Genomic DNA, 14,748 nt, shown 5'->3' on the forward strand with positions numbered 1-14,748 from the left:
AGAGGATGCGATGGCTGGATGGCATCACCGATTCAATGATTAGTTTGAGTAAACTCTGGGAGCCCTGGCGTTGCAGTCAGAGCCGGCTAAGCGACTGACCTGAACTGAACTGAACGTTTGCTGTGACCGCCCCCTGCTGGAATAATTCCCGTACTGCCTCTCAATCGACTCAGTCCCCAAGATGACTTCAACTGGGATACAGGCCTTCACCTCACACAAACAGCCTCTGAGGAGGACCCCTAGGGTCCAGGCTGACCCCTCTGAATTATTCCCCACTTCTCTGCAAAAGGGATTCTTAAAAAGCACATACTTGGCCACACCGACTTCAGTAGCTACCCCAGTCTTTTGGATGAAGTTCCAGCCCCAGCCTGGCTCACACATCCCGTGGAGAGCTGGTGCTTGGTTATAGGTTGGATTGAGGCTACCTCAAAAAAGATATGTTATGGGACTTCCCTGGTGGCGCTGTGGATAAGAGTCTGCCTGCTAATGCAGGGGACAAGGGTTCGATCCCTGGTCTGGGGAGATTCCGCATACTGTGGAGTGAACCTGTGCTCTAGAGCCTCAGAACCACAACTACTGAGCCCATGTGCTGCGACAGCTGAAGCCTGTGAGCCTAGAGCCCCTGCGCCACGACGAGAGAAGCCATCGCGAGGAGACGCCCGTGCTGCAGTGAAGGGGAGGCCCCGCCCACCCACCACAACTAGAGAAAGCCTGCATGTAGCAACTAAGACCCAGGACAGCCAAAAATAAATAAATGAATAATTTTTTTATCCTTGGATCAGGAAGATCCCTTGGAGAAGGGAATGGAACCCACTCCGGTATTGTTGCCTGGGAAGTCCCATGGGTAGAGGAGTCTGGTGTGCTACAGTCCAAAAATATGTCCAGGATAGCCAAAAATATATATATAATAATTTTTTTAAAAATGTGATGATCCTAACACTCAACAGCTCTGAATGTGAGCGTATTTGGATACAGTGTCTTGACAGAGGTAGTCAAGTTAACTGAGGTATGACTTGCTGTTGTTGTTGAGTCACTAAGCTGTGTCTGACTCATTTTTGACCTCATGGACTGAAGTCCGCCAGGCTCCTCTGTCCATGGAATTCTCCAGGCAGGAATACTGGAGTGAGTTGCCATTTCCTCCTCCAGGGGGATCTTCCCAACTCAGGGATTGAACCCAGGTCTCCTGCATTGGCAGGCAGATTCTTTACCTCTGAGCCACCAGGAAAGTCCTCAGTGCAACTGCTGTCTTTATAAAAAGAGACTCAGTCACAGCAACAGACATGCACAGAAGGCAGACAATGTAAAGACACACGGGGGAAGATGGGCAAAGAGTGATGCATCTATAAGCCACGGAGGACCAAAGCTGCAGGCAGACACCACAGTTGGAAGAGGCGAGGAGAGGTTCCCCTTCAGAGCCTTCGGAGGGAGGGTGGCCCTGCGACACCTTGATTTGGACTGTGCCCTTCAGTCGCTCAGTCATGTCCGACTCTTTTTGACCCCAAGAACTGCAGCACACCAGGCTTCCCTGTCCATCACCAACTCCCAGAGCTTGCTCAAACTCATGTCCGTTGAGTCAGTGATGCCATCCAACCATCTCATCCTCTGCCATCCCCTTCTCCTCCTGTCTTCAATCTTTCCCAGCATCAGGTTCTTTTTCAATAAATCAGTTCTTCACATCAGGTGGCCAAAGTATTGGAGCTTCAACTTCAGCATCAGTCGTTCCAATGAATATTCAGGACTGGTTTTCTTTAGGATGGACTGGTTGGATCTTCTTAATGTCCAAGGGACTCTCAAGAATCTTCTCCAACACCACAGTTCAAAAGCATCAATTCTTTGGCGCTCAGCTTTCTTTATTGTCCAGCTCTCACATCCGTACATGACTACTCGAAGAAACATAGCTTTGACTAGATGGACCTTTGGCGGCAAACTAATGTCTCTGCTTTTTAATATGCTGTCTAGGTTGGTCATGGCTTTTCTTCCAAGGAGCAAGCATCTTTAAATTTCACAGCTGCAGTCACCATCTACAGTGATTTTTGGAGCCCAAGAAATAAAGGCTGTCACTGTTTCCACTGTTTCCCCATCTATTTGCCATGAAGTGATGGGACCAGATGCCATGATCTTAGTTTTTTGAATGATGAGTTTTAGGCCAACTTTTTCACTCTCCTCTTTCACTTTCATCAAGAGGCTCTTTAGTTCCTCTTCGGTTTCTGCTGTAAGGGTGGTGTTGTCTGCAAATCTGAGGCTATTTATATTTCTCCTGGAAATCTTGATTCCAGCTTGTGCTTCTTCCAGCCCAATGTTTCTCATGATGTACTCTGCATATAAGTTAAATAAGCAGGGTGACAATATACAGCCTTGACATACTCCTTTCCCTATTTGGAACCAGTCCATTGTTCCATGTCCAGTTCTAACTCTTGCTTCCTGACCTGCATACAGGTTTCTCAAGAGGTAGGTCAGGTGGCCTGGTATTCCCATCTCTTGAAGAATTTCCCACAGTTTGTTCTGGTCCACACAGTCAAAGGCTTTGGCATAGTCAATAAAGCAGAAATAGATGTTTTTCTGGAACTCTCTTGCTTTTTTGATGATTCAACGATTGTTGGCAATTTGATCTCTGGTTCCTCTGCCTTTTCTAAAACCAGCGTGAACAACTGGAAGTTCACGGTTCACGTATTGTTGAAGCCTGACTTGGAGAATTTTGAGCATTACTTGACTAGTGTGTGAGATGAGTGCAATTGTGTGATAGTTTGAGCATTCTTTGGCATTGCCTTTCTTTGGAATTGGAATGAAAGCTAGCCTTTTCCAGTCCTGTGGCCACTGCTGAGTTTTCCAAATTGCTGGCATATTGAGTGCAGCACTTTCACAGCATCAACTTTTAGGATTTGAAATAGCTCAACTGGAATTCCATACCTTCTACTAGCTTTGTTTGTAGTGATGCTTCCTAAGGCCCACTTGACTTTGGACTCCATACTGTCTGGCTCTGGGTGAGTGATCACACCATTCTTGTTATCTGGGTCATGAAGATCCTTTTTGTATAGTTCTTCTGTGTATGTTGCCACCTCTACTTAATATCTTCTGCTTCTGTTAGGTCCATACCATTTCTGTCCTTTATTGTGCCCATCTTTGCATGAAATGTTCCCTTTGTATCTCTAATTTTCTTGAAGAGATCTCTAGTCTTTCCCATTCTATTGTTTTCCTCTGTTTCTTTGAATTCATCACTGAGGAAGGCTTTCTTATCTCTCCTCGCTGTTCTTTGGAACTCTGCATTCACATGGGTATATCTTTCCTTTTCACCTTTGCCTTCTGCTTCTCTTCTTTTCTCAATTTAACTTGTAAGGCCTCTTCGGACAACCATTTTGCCTTTTTGCATTCCTTTTTCTTGGGGATGGTTTTGATCACTGCCTCCTGCACAATGTCATGAACCTCTGTCCATAGTTCTTCAGGCACTCTGTCTATCAGATCTAATCCCTTGAATCTATTTGTCACTTCCACTGTATGATCATAAGGGATTTGATTTAAGTCATACCTGAATGGTCTAGTGGTTTTCCCTACTTTCTTCAATTTCAGTCTGAATTTGGCAATAAGGAGTTCATGATCTGAGACACAGTCAGATCCTGATCTTGTTTTTGCTGACTGTATAGAGCTTCTCCACTTTTGGCTGCAAAGAGTGTAATCAATCTGATTTTGGTGTTGGCCATCTGGTGATGTCCATGTGTAGAGTCTTCTCTTATGTTGTTGGAAGAGGGTGTTTGCTATGACCAGTGCATTCTCTTGGCAAAACTCTGTTAGCCTTTTCCCTGCTTCATTCTGTACTCCACGGCCAAACTTGCCTGTTTCTCCAGGTATCTTTTGACTTCTTACTTCTGCATTCCAGTCCCCTATAATGAAAAGGACATCTTTTTTGGTATTAGTTATAGAAGGTGTTGTAGGTCATCATAGAACCATTCAACTTCAGCTTCTTCAGCATTACTGGTCAGGGCATAGACTTGAATTACTGTGATATTGAATAGTTTGCCTTGGAAATGAACAGAGATAATTCTGTTGTTTTTGAGATTTCACCGAAGTACTGCATTTCAGACTCTTTTGTTGACTATGAGGGCTACTCCATTTCTTCTAAGGGATACTTGCCAACAGTAGTAGATATAATGGTCATCTGAATTAATTTCACCCATTCCAGTCCATTTGAGTTCGCTGATTCCTGAAGTGTTGATGTTCAGTCTTGCCATCTCCTGTTTGACCACTTTCGATTTACCTTGATTCCTGGACTTAACATTCCAGGTTCCTATGCAATATTGCTCTTTACAGCATTGGATCTTGCTTCTATCACCAGTCACATCCACAACTGGGTATTGTTTTCGCTTTGGCTCCGTTTCTTCATTTTTCTGGAGTTATTTCTCCACTCTTCTCCAGTAGCATATTGGGCACCTACCAACCTGGGGAGTTCCTCTTTCAGTGTCCTATCTTTTTGCCTTTTCATACTGTTCATGGGGTTCTGAAGGCAAGAATACTGAAGTGGTTTGTCATTCCCTTCTCCAGTGGACCACATTCTGTCCGACCTCTCCACCATGACCTGTTCATCTTGGGTGGCCCTAGACGGCATGGCTCACAGTTTCATTGAGTTAGACAGGCTGTGGTCCATGTGATCAGTTTGGTTAGTTTTCTGTGATTGTGGTTTTCATTCTGTCTGCCCTCTGATGAATAAGGATAAGACTTATGGAAGTTTCTTGATGGGAGAGACTGATGGGGGAAACTGGGTCTTGTTCCGATGGGCGGGGCTAAGCTCAGTAAATCTTTAATCAATTTCTGTTGAAGGGTGGGGCTGTATTCCCTCACTCTTGTTTGGCCTGAGGCCAAACTGTCCTCCCAGGCCTCCACCGGACATTCCTGGACACTCGTAGGCAAGTCTGGCTCAGTCTCCCACTGGCCTCTAAAGTCAAATTCCCTGGGGGTCCTCATCCCTTTGCCAGATCCCAGGTTGGGAAATCTGTTGTGGGTCCTAGAGCTTTCTTAACAGTGCCAGACTTTGTTTGGTATCATTGTTCTGCAGCTTGTGGGTCGTCTGCTCGGTGGCTTTATGGTGGAGCTAATGGCAACTTCCTCCAAGAGGGTTGATGCCACATGCTGGGTGACCCAGGTCTGCTGCAGCCAGAGTGCCTGTCCCCATGGCAGGCCACTGCTGGCCCGTGCCTCTGCACGAGACACTCAAACACTCGAAGGCAGGTCTGGCTCAGTCTCTGGGGGTCTCTGCATCCTGTTGCACACGAGGTTTTGTCTGAGTCCTCCGAGCGTCTCTGGTGGGTATGGGGTTTGATTCTAAATGTGATTTTGCCCCTCCTACATCTTATTGCGGCTTCTCCTTTGCCCTTGGAGGTGGGGAACCTTTTTTTTTGTGGGGTCCAACATTCTCCTGTCGATGATTGTTCAGCAGGGAGTTGTAATTTTGGAGTTCTCGCAGGAGAAGATGAGCGCATGTCCTTCAACTCTGATACCAGAGTGGGAGGCAGTACATTTTTGTTGTTCCAAGTCACCCTGTTCCAGGCACTTTGAGGTGAACACAGCCCTCTCCGTTTTCAGTCCCCTGCGACCTGCTCTTGCAAGTTCCATGAAAGTCCCATGGTGTAGAGTTCTCTCACTGTCAAGAATGCTTCTTGCTTATTCGTACCTCTGTGCAGGGGAAGGTGGGGCCCATCAAAGCACCAACTGTGGCTTGCCTTCATGTAAAAAATCATAAAACTTGGTGTTGGGAAAGGCAGTCTCATGGAAGCAGTTTTATTTATTTATAAATTATTAAATTATTTATAAATAAGTAATAAAATATTTATTAAATTTATTTATTTGTTTTTGGCTGTATCAGGTCTCAGTTGTGGCAGGCAGGATCTTCGCTATGGTACACAAAGTTGGTTGCCCCATGGTACGTGGGATGTTAGTTTCTCAATCAGGGATTGAACCCATGTCCTTTGCATTACAAGGCAGATTATTAGCCGCTGGACCACCAGGGAACTCCCATGCATGTAGTGTTTTGGCCTTCACTTGGCAGCGTAAGAGTGGGCCTTGGGCTTGGAACTCTTCCTCAATAGGAGCCAACCAGCCTATGCTAGGCTTATCACACTGTGTGAGAGTGTATTTCCCTGTTTCAGGTTCAATGACTGCTCTTCTGTCTTTGAAGTGCACGCATGTTATGGAACTTGGCCAACCCTGCTGTTACACTGTCCTCCTCAGGGAGGGGGCAGGGTCTTTCTACTGGGCATAAAAGGGATGCATGTAGGCAAATTGCTCTGTGTCGGCCATCAGGGGAGACTGGCTGGTTGTGGGTACCAATGCCCAGTATTGGGGCTCCTCGTGCTCTGTGTAAGGAAAGTGTTCTTCCATCCAGTGCTTGGCTGTGCTCTTCCTGGTGATTCAGATACCAAGATGCAGTGGGCAGGGGTGTTTGGACTTCCACTCCTGGCGACTGGCATAGTGATGACCTTTTCTATTCCCCACGGAGTTGGTGCTTGGCTCTGGTTTTGCTGACAAGTGCCCTGTAATCTGCTTGACAGGTATGATAGGATTTAAGCTGGGAATGGAGGTCAGAAAGTGAGCCTTGGGGGAAACATGCAGGAATATAGCTGGGACAGAAAGAGGATCCAGAAAAAGAGCTGAGATGTTGCTGTTGGAGATCCAGGATCTTGGACCACAGCCTCCAAGGATGGTTAAAGGAAATGCCCCCAGCATGGTGGCAGCCTGTGTGATACAGGAGGCACACTGGCCTGCGTGCATTTGCCCTGTGATGAAATCTGTTATCAACGTGGATTCTGAATGAGGGAAAGCTTTCTCCCAAAGGAAAACATCAGCCTGGCCAGACATGTGGATTATGGCAGGTTGTCCTTATGGCAGAAGCCATGGATGCAGAAGAGGGTGCTCAGTGAGAAAGCTGGGCAGCCCAGAAAGTCCTACCCCATCTTCCCCAGGGCAGATTAGACGTGGAGATGTCACCTTCTGTTGAGCACACGTGACCATCAGTCTCTGTAGTAGGATCACCTCATGGGTCTGAGACACAATCATTGCACAGGCCCCACCTCAGAAGGGTCTCACAAATTCTGGAGCTACTCTCTTCTGAGGAATCTGTCCTTTTCAGGATTTGGTCTGTAACTGACCTTGGAGAAAAATCTGAACATAAACTATAAGATATAATAACAGTACAGATTAATTCACTTCAGTCCCTAGCCAGAGTAGTGGAGGACTGGTACCTTCTGCATCAGAAGAGGATTCAGAGAACCCGCATGGAAGCACGGGGCCAGCTTCCTCCTGCCAGCGTGAGCAAGGTCTGGGCCCAGGCCCCCTCTGAGCCCCACTGCCATTACAAAGAGCTGCCTTGCCCACTGATGATTTAGATAACTGGAAATTCTATCCCATGAGGTGATAAAGAATTCTCATGCAGCCCTTCTGCTGTTGTCCTCAAGGATCCTTCCAGATGTTTCCATATTGGGCAGCTGCTCCAATAGACTCTCTCCTGAGCAGCGTAAGAGGTGTCGAGTGTGGAACCGGAACGAACCAGAGAGCCACCATCCCCTCCCTGCTGAGAAAGCAGCCCTAGCAACGTAATACATTTCCCTGGATTAGCTCCGAGTTCACCTATGAATTGGGGTGAAAGAGTTTAAAGAGTTCTCAGATAAGGTCACATTCAGCAGAGGTTCTGGGTGGGGACTGGGGCAGAGGTGACTCCTCAGCGTTCAGTCCAGCCCCAGAGAACAGGGTTAGCAGAGAGGTAGGAGGCGATCATGGGAATAGGGCAGACACAGCCTTGCTTTGGGTCTTGGATGAAGAACAAGAGAGTGAACTAGAATGCTCCCCAGAGGGAGCAGCAGAGTCAGATGAGATTTTCCAAAGTAACGGGGCGTAATCTTTCCCTGGGTGAAATCAGAGGTGATGAAACATAGGCATAGTCTTAACCTGTAATGATTAATGTTCGGAGGGCACGCTGCCTTCCAATGACGTGCCGTTTTACTTAAGTGACTTGATGATAAGATAAAGAAAAGGGAACAAATATAGGTGGCACAGCCCCACCAGCGACGGAGCACCTTCTGGTTTGTGCGGAGATGGCCCTGGGACTGCAGCTTCGGCGGTAGGTGCTGGCTGGACTCCTGCTCTGTCTGTGCGCTGGGCGATGGGCCGAGGCTGGGAAGGTGCTGGTGGTCCCCATGGAGGGCAGCCACTGGCTCAGCATGCGGGAGGCTGTGCGGGAGCTCCACACCAGAGGTCACCAGGCAGTGGTCGTTGCTCCGGAGGTGAATATGCACATCAAGGCAGAGGACTTTTTACCACGAAAACCTACGCCGTTCCGTACACCTGGGACGAGTTTGATTTCCTTGGTAAGACTCATATACAACTGCTTTTTGAAAGAGCACATTTTTTAACAATGCTTCTGAAAACTATGGCATCTTTGAAAAATGTGACTTTGCTCTTCGCAAGGTCTTGTGAGGCACTATTGTATAACAAGGACCTGATCAGAGACCTGAATGCTAGTTCCTTTGATGTGGTTTTAACGGACCCTGTTCACCCCTGCGGAGCAGTGCTGGCTAAGTACCTGTCCATTCCTGCTGTGTTTTTCTTGCGGCAAATTCCCTGTGACTTAGATGTTGAGGGCACAGCATGCCCAAACCCTTTCTCTTATGTTCCTCGGTTATTAACAAGGAATCCAGACCGCATGACATTCTTCCAAAGGGTCAAGAACATGCTCTACCCTCTGGCCCTGAAGTACATTTGCCTGGTTACCTTCACTCCTTATGAACATATGGCCTCTGAGCTTCTTCAGAGAGAGGTGTCACTGGGGGAGATTCTTGCCTCTGGATCCGTGTGGCTGTTCAGAGGAGACTTTGTGATGGACTACCCGCGGCCGATCATGCCCAACATGGTGTTCACTGGGGGCATCAACTGTGCCAACAAGAAACCTTTATCTCAGGTGTGTACTGCTGCTTTTGTTCAATCAGTGTTCCCAGTGGAGCATATTCTTTTAATTAAAGAGATTTTAAAAACTTTTCACCACACTGCAAACTAGGCCCTTGCAGTGAAATGGATGGTTCCAATCACTAGACCAACAGGGAATTCCCAAGTGGAACATATTTAAAAAAAACAGCCTACTTCCACGTGCTTACTTAGCTACTGATCTTCCTAAAGGTTTCTACCTCTCATTCTCCTTCACACACTCTTTGGCGACATCCATAATTAAAGTGCTCCAGGAGTGTAGTGTAGGTTTGTGATGGACTTTGAGACAAATGACAGGCAGGGGTGAAGGTACATATTAGGTTTGACAAGGAATGGGGTGATTTGACCATGATTGCCCTTTCCAACAGCATCTGTTGTAGTGGTCATACAGTTTTCTCAATCAAGTAGGAGCCAAGAACTTGAGCTGTGAATCCATCCATCATGGGTTTTTTGCTTGAGGGTGTTCAATTGGAGGAGGAAAGAACTGGCAAATTGCATTTAATGTCCTGATACTTCATTGTGGTCTTGTCTTGGAAAGGTATTAGGGGTGGTCACTGGAGACTTCAACCCCAAAAGGAAGCAGAAGTTTCAGAGAGGCTGAATAAATAGAGTGGAAGGGAGACAAAACTGAGATGGAAGTTGGGCTCTCTGTGATCAGAGAAAGGAATAATTGAGCCAAGTTTCTTGAGATGGAGCTATGCTGACCAGAAGTTTTCTGACCAGGAGTTGGGGTCTGGAGTAAAGTGGGGGGATGCACAGAGTTGAATGGCATGTCAGATGGGTGCTCAGCATGGGCCACTGAGGTCCTCAAGGGCTAGTGGTGGAGGCCGGAGAGGAGGTCAAACTGAGCCAAGAGCACAGTGAAGGTGGTGACAGGGATGCTGAGAACTGAGAACAGGAAGGGACCGAGCACATCACCACGCCTACCGCAGCCCAGTCACCAACCCTGCATTTCTATGGTGTGAGCTACGGCTTTCCTCATAGTGTCAGAGTCTGCTTATATTAACCCTGAATTATTGTTGTTGTTGTTCAGTTGCCAAGTTGTGTCCAACTGTTTGCAGCCCCTTGGACTGTAGCAGCAGGCTGCCTTGTCCTTCACTATCTCCCGGAGTTTGCTCAAACTCATGTCCATGAAGTCAGTGATGCCATTCAACCATCTCATCCTCTGTCTTCCCCTTCTCCTTCTTCCCTAAGTCTTTCCCAGCAGCAGATCTTTTTCAATGAGTCAGTTCTTCTCATCAAGTGGCCAAAGCACTGGAGCTTCAGTTTTAGCAGCAGTCTTTCCAGGGAATATTCAGGATTGATTTCTCTTAGGATTGACGGGTTTGATTTCCTTGCTGTCCAGGGGAGGCTATGCAGTCTTCTCCAGCACCACAATTTGAAAGCATCAACTCTTCAGTGCTCAGGCTTGTTTATGGTCCAACATTCACATCCATATATGACTGCTGGAAAAACCATAGATTTGACTATATCAACTTTTGTTGGCAAAGTGATGTCTCTGCTTTTTAATACACAGTCTAGTTTTGTCATAGCTTTTCCTCCAAGGAGCAAGCATCTTTTGATTTTGTGGCTATAGTCACCATCCACAGTGATTTTGGAGCCCAAGAAAATAAAATCCATCAGTGTTTCCACTTTCCCCCCGTCTATTTGCCATGATCTTAATTTTTGAATGCTGAGTTTTAAGCCAGCTTTTTCACTCTCCTCTTTCACTCTTATCAAGAGACTCTTTCATCTTCTTCATTGTCTGCCATGAGTGTGGTATCATCTGCATATCTGCGGTTGTCGATATTTCCCCTGGCAATCTTGATTCCAGCTTGTGATTCAAACTGTGTGGCATTTCACATGATGTGCTCTGCATATAAATTAAGTAAGGAGGATGACAATATACAGCTTTGACATGATCATTTCCCAATTTTGAACTAGTCTGTTCTTCCATGTTCAGTTCTAACTGTTGCTTCTAGACCTACATACAGGTTTCTCAGAAGGCAGGTGATGTGGTCTGGTACTTCCTTCTCTTTAAGAATTTTCCACAGTTTGTTGTGATCCACAGAATCAAAGCCTTTCAAGTAGTCATGAAGCAGAAGTAGATTTTTTTCAGGAATTCCCTTGCTTTTTCTCTGATGAAGTGGATGTTGGTAATTGATCTCTGGTTCCTCTGCCTTTTCTAAATCCAGCTTGTACATCTGGAAGTTTTCGATTCACATATTGTTGAAGGATTTTGAGTATTGCCTTGCTAACATGTGAAATGAGCATGATTGTGCAGTAGTTTGAACATTCTTTGGCATTGTCTTTCTTTGAGGTTGGAGTGTAAACTGAGCTTTTCCAGTCCTGTGGGCCTTGCTGAGTTTTCCAAATTTTACTGGTGTAATGAGTGCAGCACTTTAGCAGCATCAATTTTAGGATTTGCAATCGCTCAGCTGGAATTCCATCACCTCCAATAGCTTTGTTTATAGTGATTCTTCCTAAGACCTGCTTGACTTCACAGTGCAAGACGTTTTGCTCTCGGTGAGTGACCACACCTTTGTGGTTATCTGATGATTAAGACTTTTCTTGTATAGTTTTGTGTAGGCTCCTCTGTCTGTGAGCTATACCAGGCAAGAAAACGGAGTGAGTTACCATTTCCTACTCCAAGGGACCTTCCGAACCCAACCTAGGGATAGAGTCCATGTGTCTTGTGTCTCCTGCATTTGTAGGAGAATTCTTTACCACTGCACCATCTGGGAAGCCCTGAACATAAACTATAAGATGTAATAAAGATCCAGAATAATGCACACTTCAGTCCCTACACAGAGCCTGCACGGAGGCATGGGGCCCGTCTCTCCTGTCCAAAGTGCAGCAGGCCCTGGAGCCTGGCGTCCTCCGAACCCCACTGTCATTACAAAGAGCTGCCTTTCCAATTGATGATTTAGGTAACAGGAAGTTCTATTCCATGAGGCAGAGAAAGAGTTCTCAAGCAGCCCTTCTGCTGTTGTCTTTAAGGATTCTTCCAGAAGTTTCCATATGAGGTAGCTGTTTGGACAGACTCTCTCCTGAGCAGTGCATGAGGTGTGCAGTATACAACAAGAACAATCCAGGGAGCCACCATGCCCTCCCTGCTGAGAGAAGGCTGTTCTCGTGACGTTATATGTTTCCCTGGATGTGCTCTGTGTTCACTCATGATGAGGAGAAATAGTTTAAAGAGTTCTCAGATAAGGTCACATTCAGCAGAGGTTCTGGTGGGGACTGGGGCAGAGGTGACTCCTCAGCGTTCAGTCCAGCTCCAGAGAACAGGGTTAGCAGAGAGGTAGGAGGTGACCAAGGGAATGGACAGGCACAGCCTTGCTTTGGGTCTTGGATGAAGAACAAGAGAGTGAACTAGAATGTTCCCCAGAGGGAGCAGCAGGTCAGAAGAGTTTTTCCAAGATAAGGGGAGCGGGTAACCGTTCCCTGGGTGAAATCAGAGGTGATGAAACACAGGCGTGGACTTATTCTGTAATGATTAATGTTCAGAGGGCACGCTGCCTTCCAATGACATGCCATTTTGCTTAAGTGACTTGATGATAAGATAAAGATAAGGGAACACATATAGGTGGCACAGCCCAACCAGAGACTCAGTAGCTTCTGGTTTGTGCGGAGATGGCCCTGGGACTGCAGCTTCGGTGGCAGGTGCTGGCTGGACTCCTGCTCTGTCTGTGCGCCGGGCGATGGGCCGAGGCTGGGAAGGTGCTGGTGGTCCCCATGGAGGGCAGCCACTGGCTCAGCATGCGGGAGGCTGTGAGGGAGCTCCACGCCAGAGGTCACCAGGCAGTGGTCGTTGCTCCGGAGGTGAATATGCACATCAAGGCAGAGGACTTTTTCACCATGAAAACCTACGATATTCCCTACACACAGGACAAATTTGATTCCCTCATGAAGACTCATGTACATATGCTTTTTGAAAGAGTACATTGGGTAACGATGTTTTTGAAAACTATGGCATCTTTGAAAAAAGCGTCTTTACTCTTTGAAAGGTCTTGTGAGGGGCTGCTGTATAATAAGGATCTAATCAGGCACCTGAATGCCAGTTCCTTTGATGTGGTTTTAACGGACCCTGTTCACCCCTGCGGAGCAGTGCTGGCTAAGTACCTGTCCATTCCTGCTGTGTTTTTCTTGCGTTCAGTTCCCTGTGACTTAGATGTTGAGGGCACAGCATGCCCAAACCCTTTCTCTTATGTTCCTCGGTTATTAACAATGAATCCAGACCGCATGACATTCTTCCAAAGGGTCAAGAACATGCTCTACCCTCTGAGCCTGAAGTACATTTGCCAGGTTACCTTCACTCCTTATGAACGTATGGCCTCTGAGCTTCTTCAGAGAGAGGTGTCGCTGGTGGAGATTCTTGCCTCTGGATCCGTGTGGCTGTTCAGAGGAGACTTTGTGATGGACTACCCGCGGCCCATCATGCCCAACATGGTGTTCATTGGGGGCATCAACTGTGCCAACAGGAAACCTTTATCTCAGGTGTGTACTGCTGCTTTTGTTCAATCAGTGCTCCTAGTGGAGCACAATCTTTGAATAAAAAAATTTTTAAAAAACTTTTTCACCACACTGCAACCTAAGGCTCTTGCAGTGAAGTGGATGGTTCCAATCACTAGACCAACAGGGAATTCCCAAGTGGAACATATTTAAAAAGAACAGCCTACTTCCACGTGCTTACTTAGCTACTGATCTTTCTAAAGATTTCTACCTTGCATTCTCCTTTGAACAGTCTTTGTTGAGATATTATTAAAGTGCTCCAGGAGTGTAGTGTAGGTTTGTGATGGAATTTGAGATGAATGAGAGGCAGGGGTGAAGGTCCATGTTAGGTTTGACAAGGAATGGGGTGGTTTGACCATGACTGTCCTTTCATACAGCCTCTGTTGTAATGTTTGTGCAGTTTTCTCAATCAAGTAGGAGCCAAGAACTTGAGATGTGAATCCACCGTCATGGGCTTTTTGCTTGGGGTGTTCAATTGGAGGAGGAGAGAATTGGCAAATACATTTATTGTCCTGATAGTTCATTGTGGTTTTGTCTTGGAAATATATTGGGTGTGATCACTGGAGACTTCAACCCCAAAAGGCAGCAGAATTTCAGAGAGGTTGAATAAATAGAGTGGAAGGGAGACAAAACCGGAGATGGAAGTCGGGCTCTCTGTGATCAGAGAGAGGAATAATTGAGCCAAGTTTCTTGAGATGGAGCTATGCTGACCAGAAGTTTTCTGACCAGGAGTTGGGGTCTGGAGTAATGTGGGGGGATGCACAGAGTTGAATGGCGTGTCAGATGGGTGCTCAGCATGGGCAACTGAGGTCCTCAAAGGTTAGTGGTGGGGGCTGGAGAGGAGGTCAAACTGAGCCAAGAGCACAGTGAAGGTGGTGACAGGGATGCTGAGAACTGAGAACAGGAAGGGACCGAGCACATCACCACGCCTACCGCAGCCCAGTCACCAACCCTGCATTTCTATGGTGTGAGCTACGGCTTTCCTCATAGTGTCAGAGTCTGCTTATATTAACCCTGAATTATTGTTGTTGTTGTTCAGTTGCCAAGTTGTGTCCAACTGTTTGTGGCCCCATGGACTGTTGCACACCAAGCTTCCCTGTCCTTCACTATCTCCCGCAGTTTGCTCAAACTCATGTCCATGGAGTCAGTGATGACATTCAGCCATCTCATCCTCTGTATTCCCCTTCTTCTTCTTCCCTAAGTCTTTCCCAGCATCAGGGTCTTCTCCAATGAGTCAGTTCTTCTCATCAAGTGGCCAAAGCACTGGAGCTTCAGTTTTAGCAGCAGTCTTTC

At 46.7% G+C, this 14,748-nt stretch overlaps 2 pseudogenes; both read left to right on the top strand.

Annotated features, from left to right (window-relative positions):
* Positions 1–8,075: 8,075 nt before the first annotated feature.
* On the top strand, positions 8,076–9,562 carry LOC113890368 (annotated as a pseudogene).
* Positions 9,563–12,535: 2,973 nt separating this feature from the next.
* LOC113890369 lies at positions 12,536–13,494 on the top strand (annotated as a pseudogene).
* The last annotated feature ends 1,254 nt before the right edge of the window (positions 13,495–14,748 follow it).

This window comes from Bos indicus x Bos taurus, chromosome 3, assembly GCF_003369695.1.
Source record: "Bos indicus x Bos taurus breed Angus x Brahman F1 hybrid chromosome 3, Bos_hybrid_MaternalHap_v2.0, whole genome shotgun sequence".
NCBI lineage: Eukaryota > Metazoa > Chordata > Mammalia > Artiodactyla > Bovidae > Bos > Bos indicus x Bos taurus.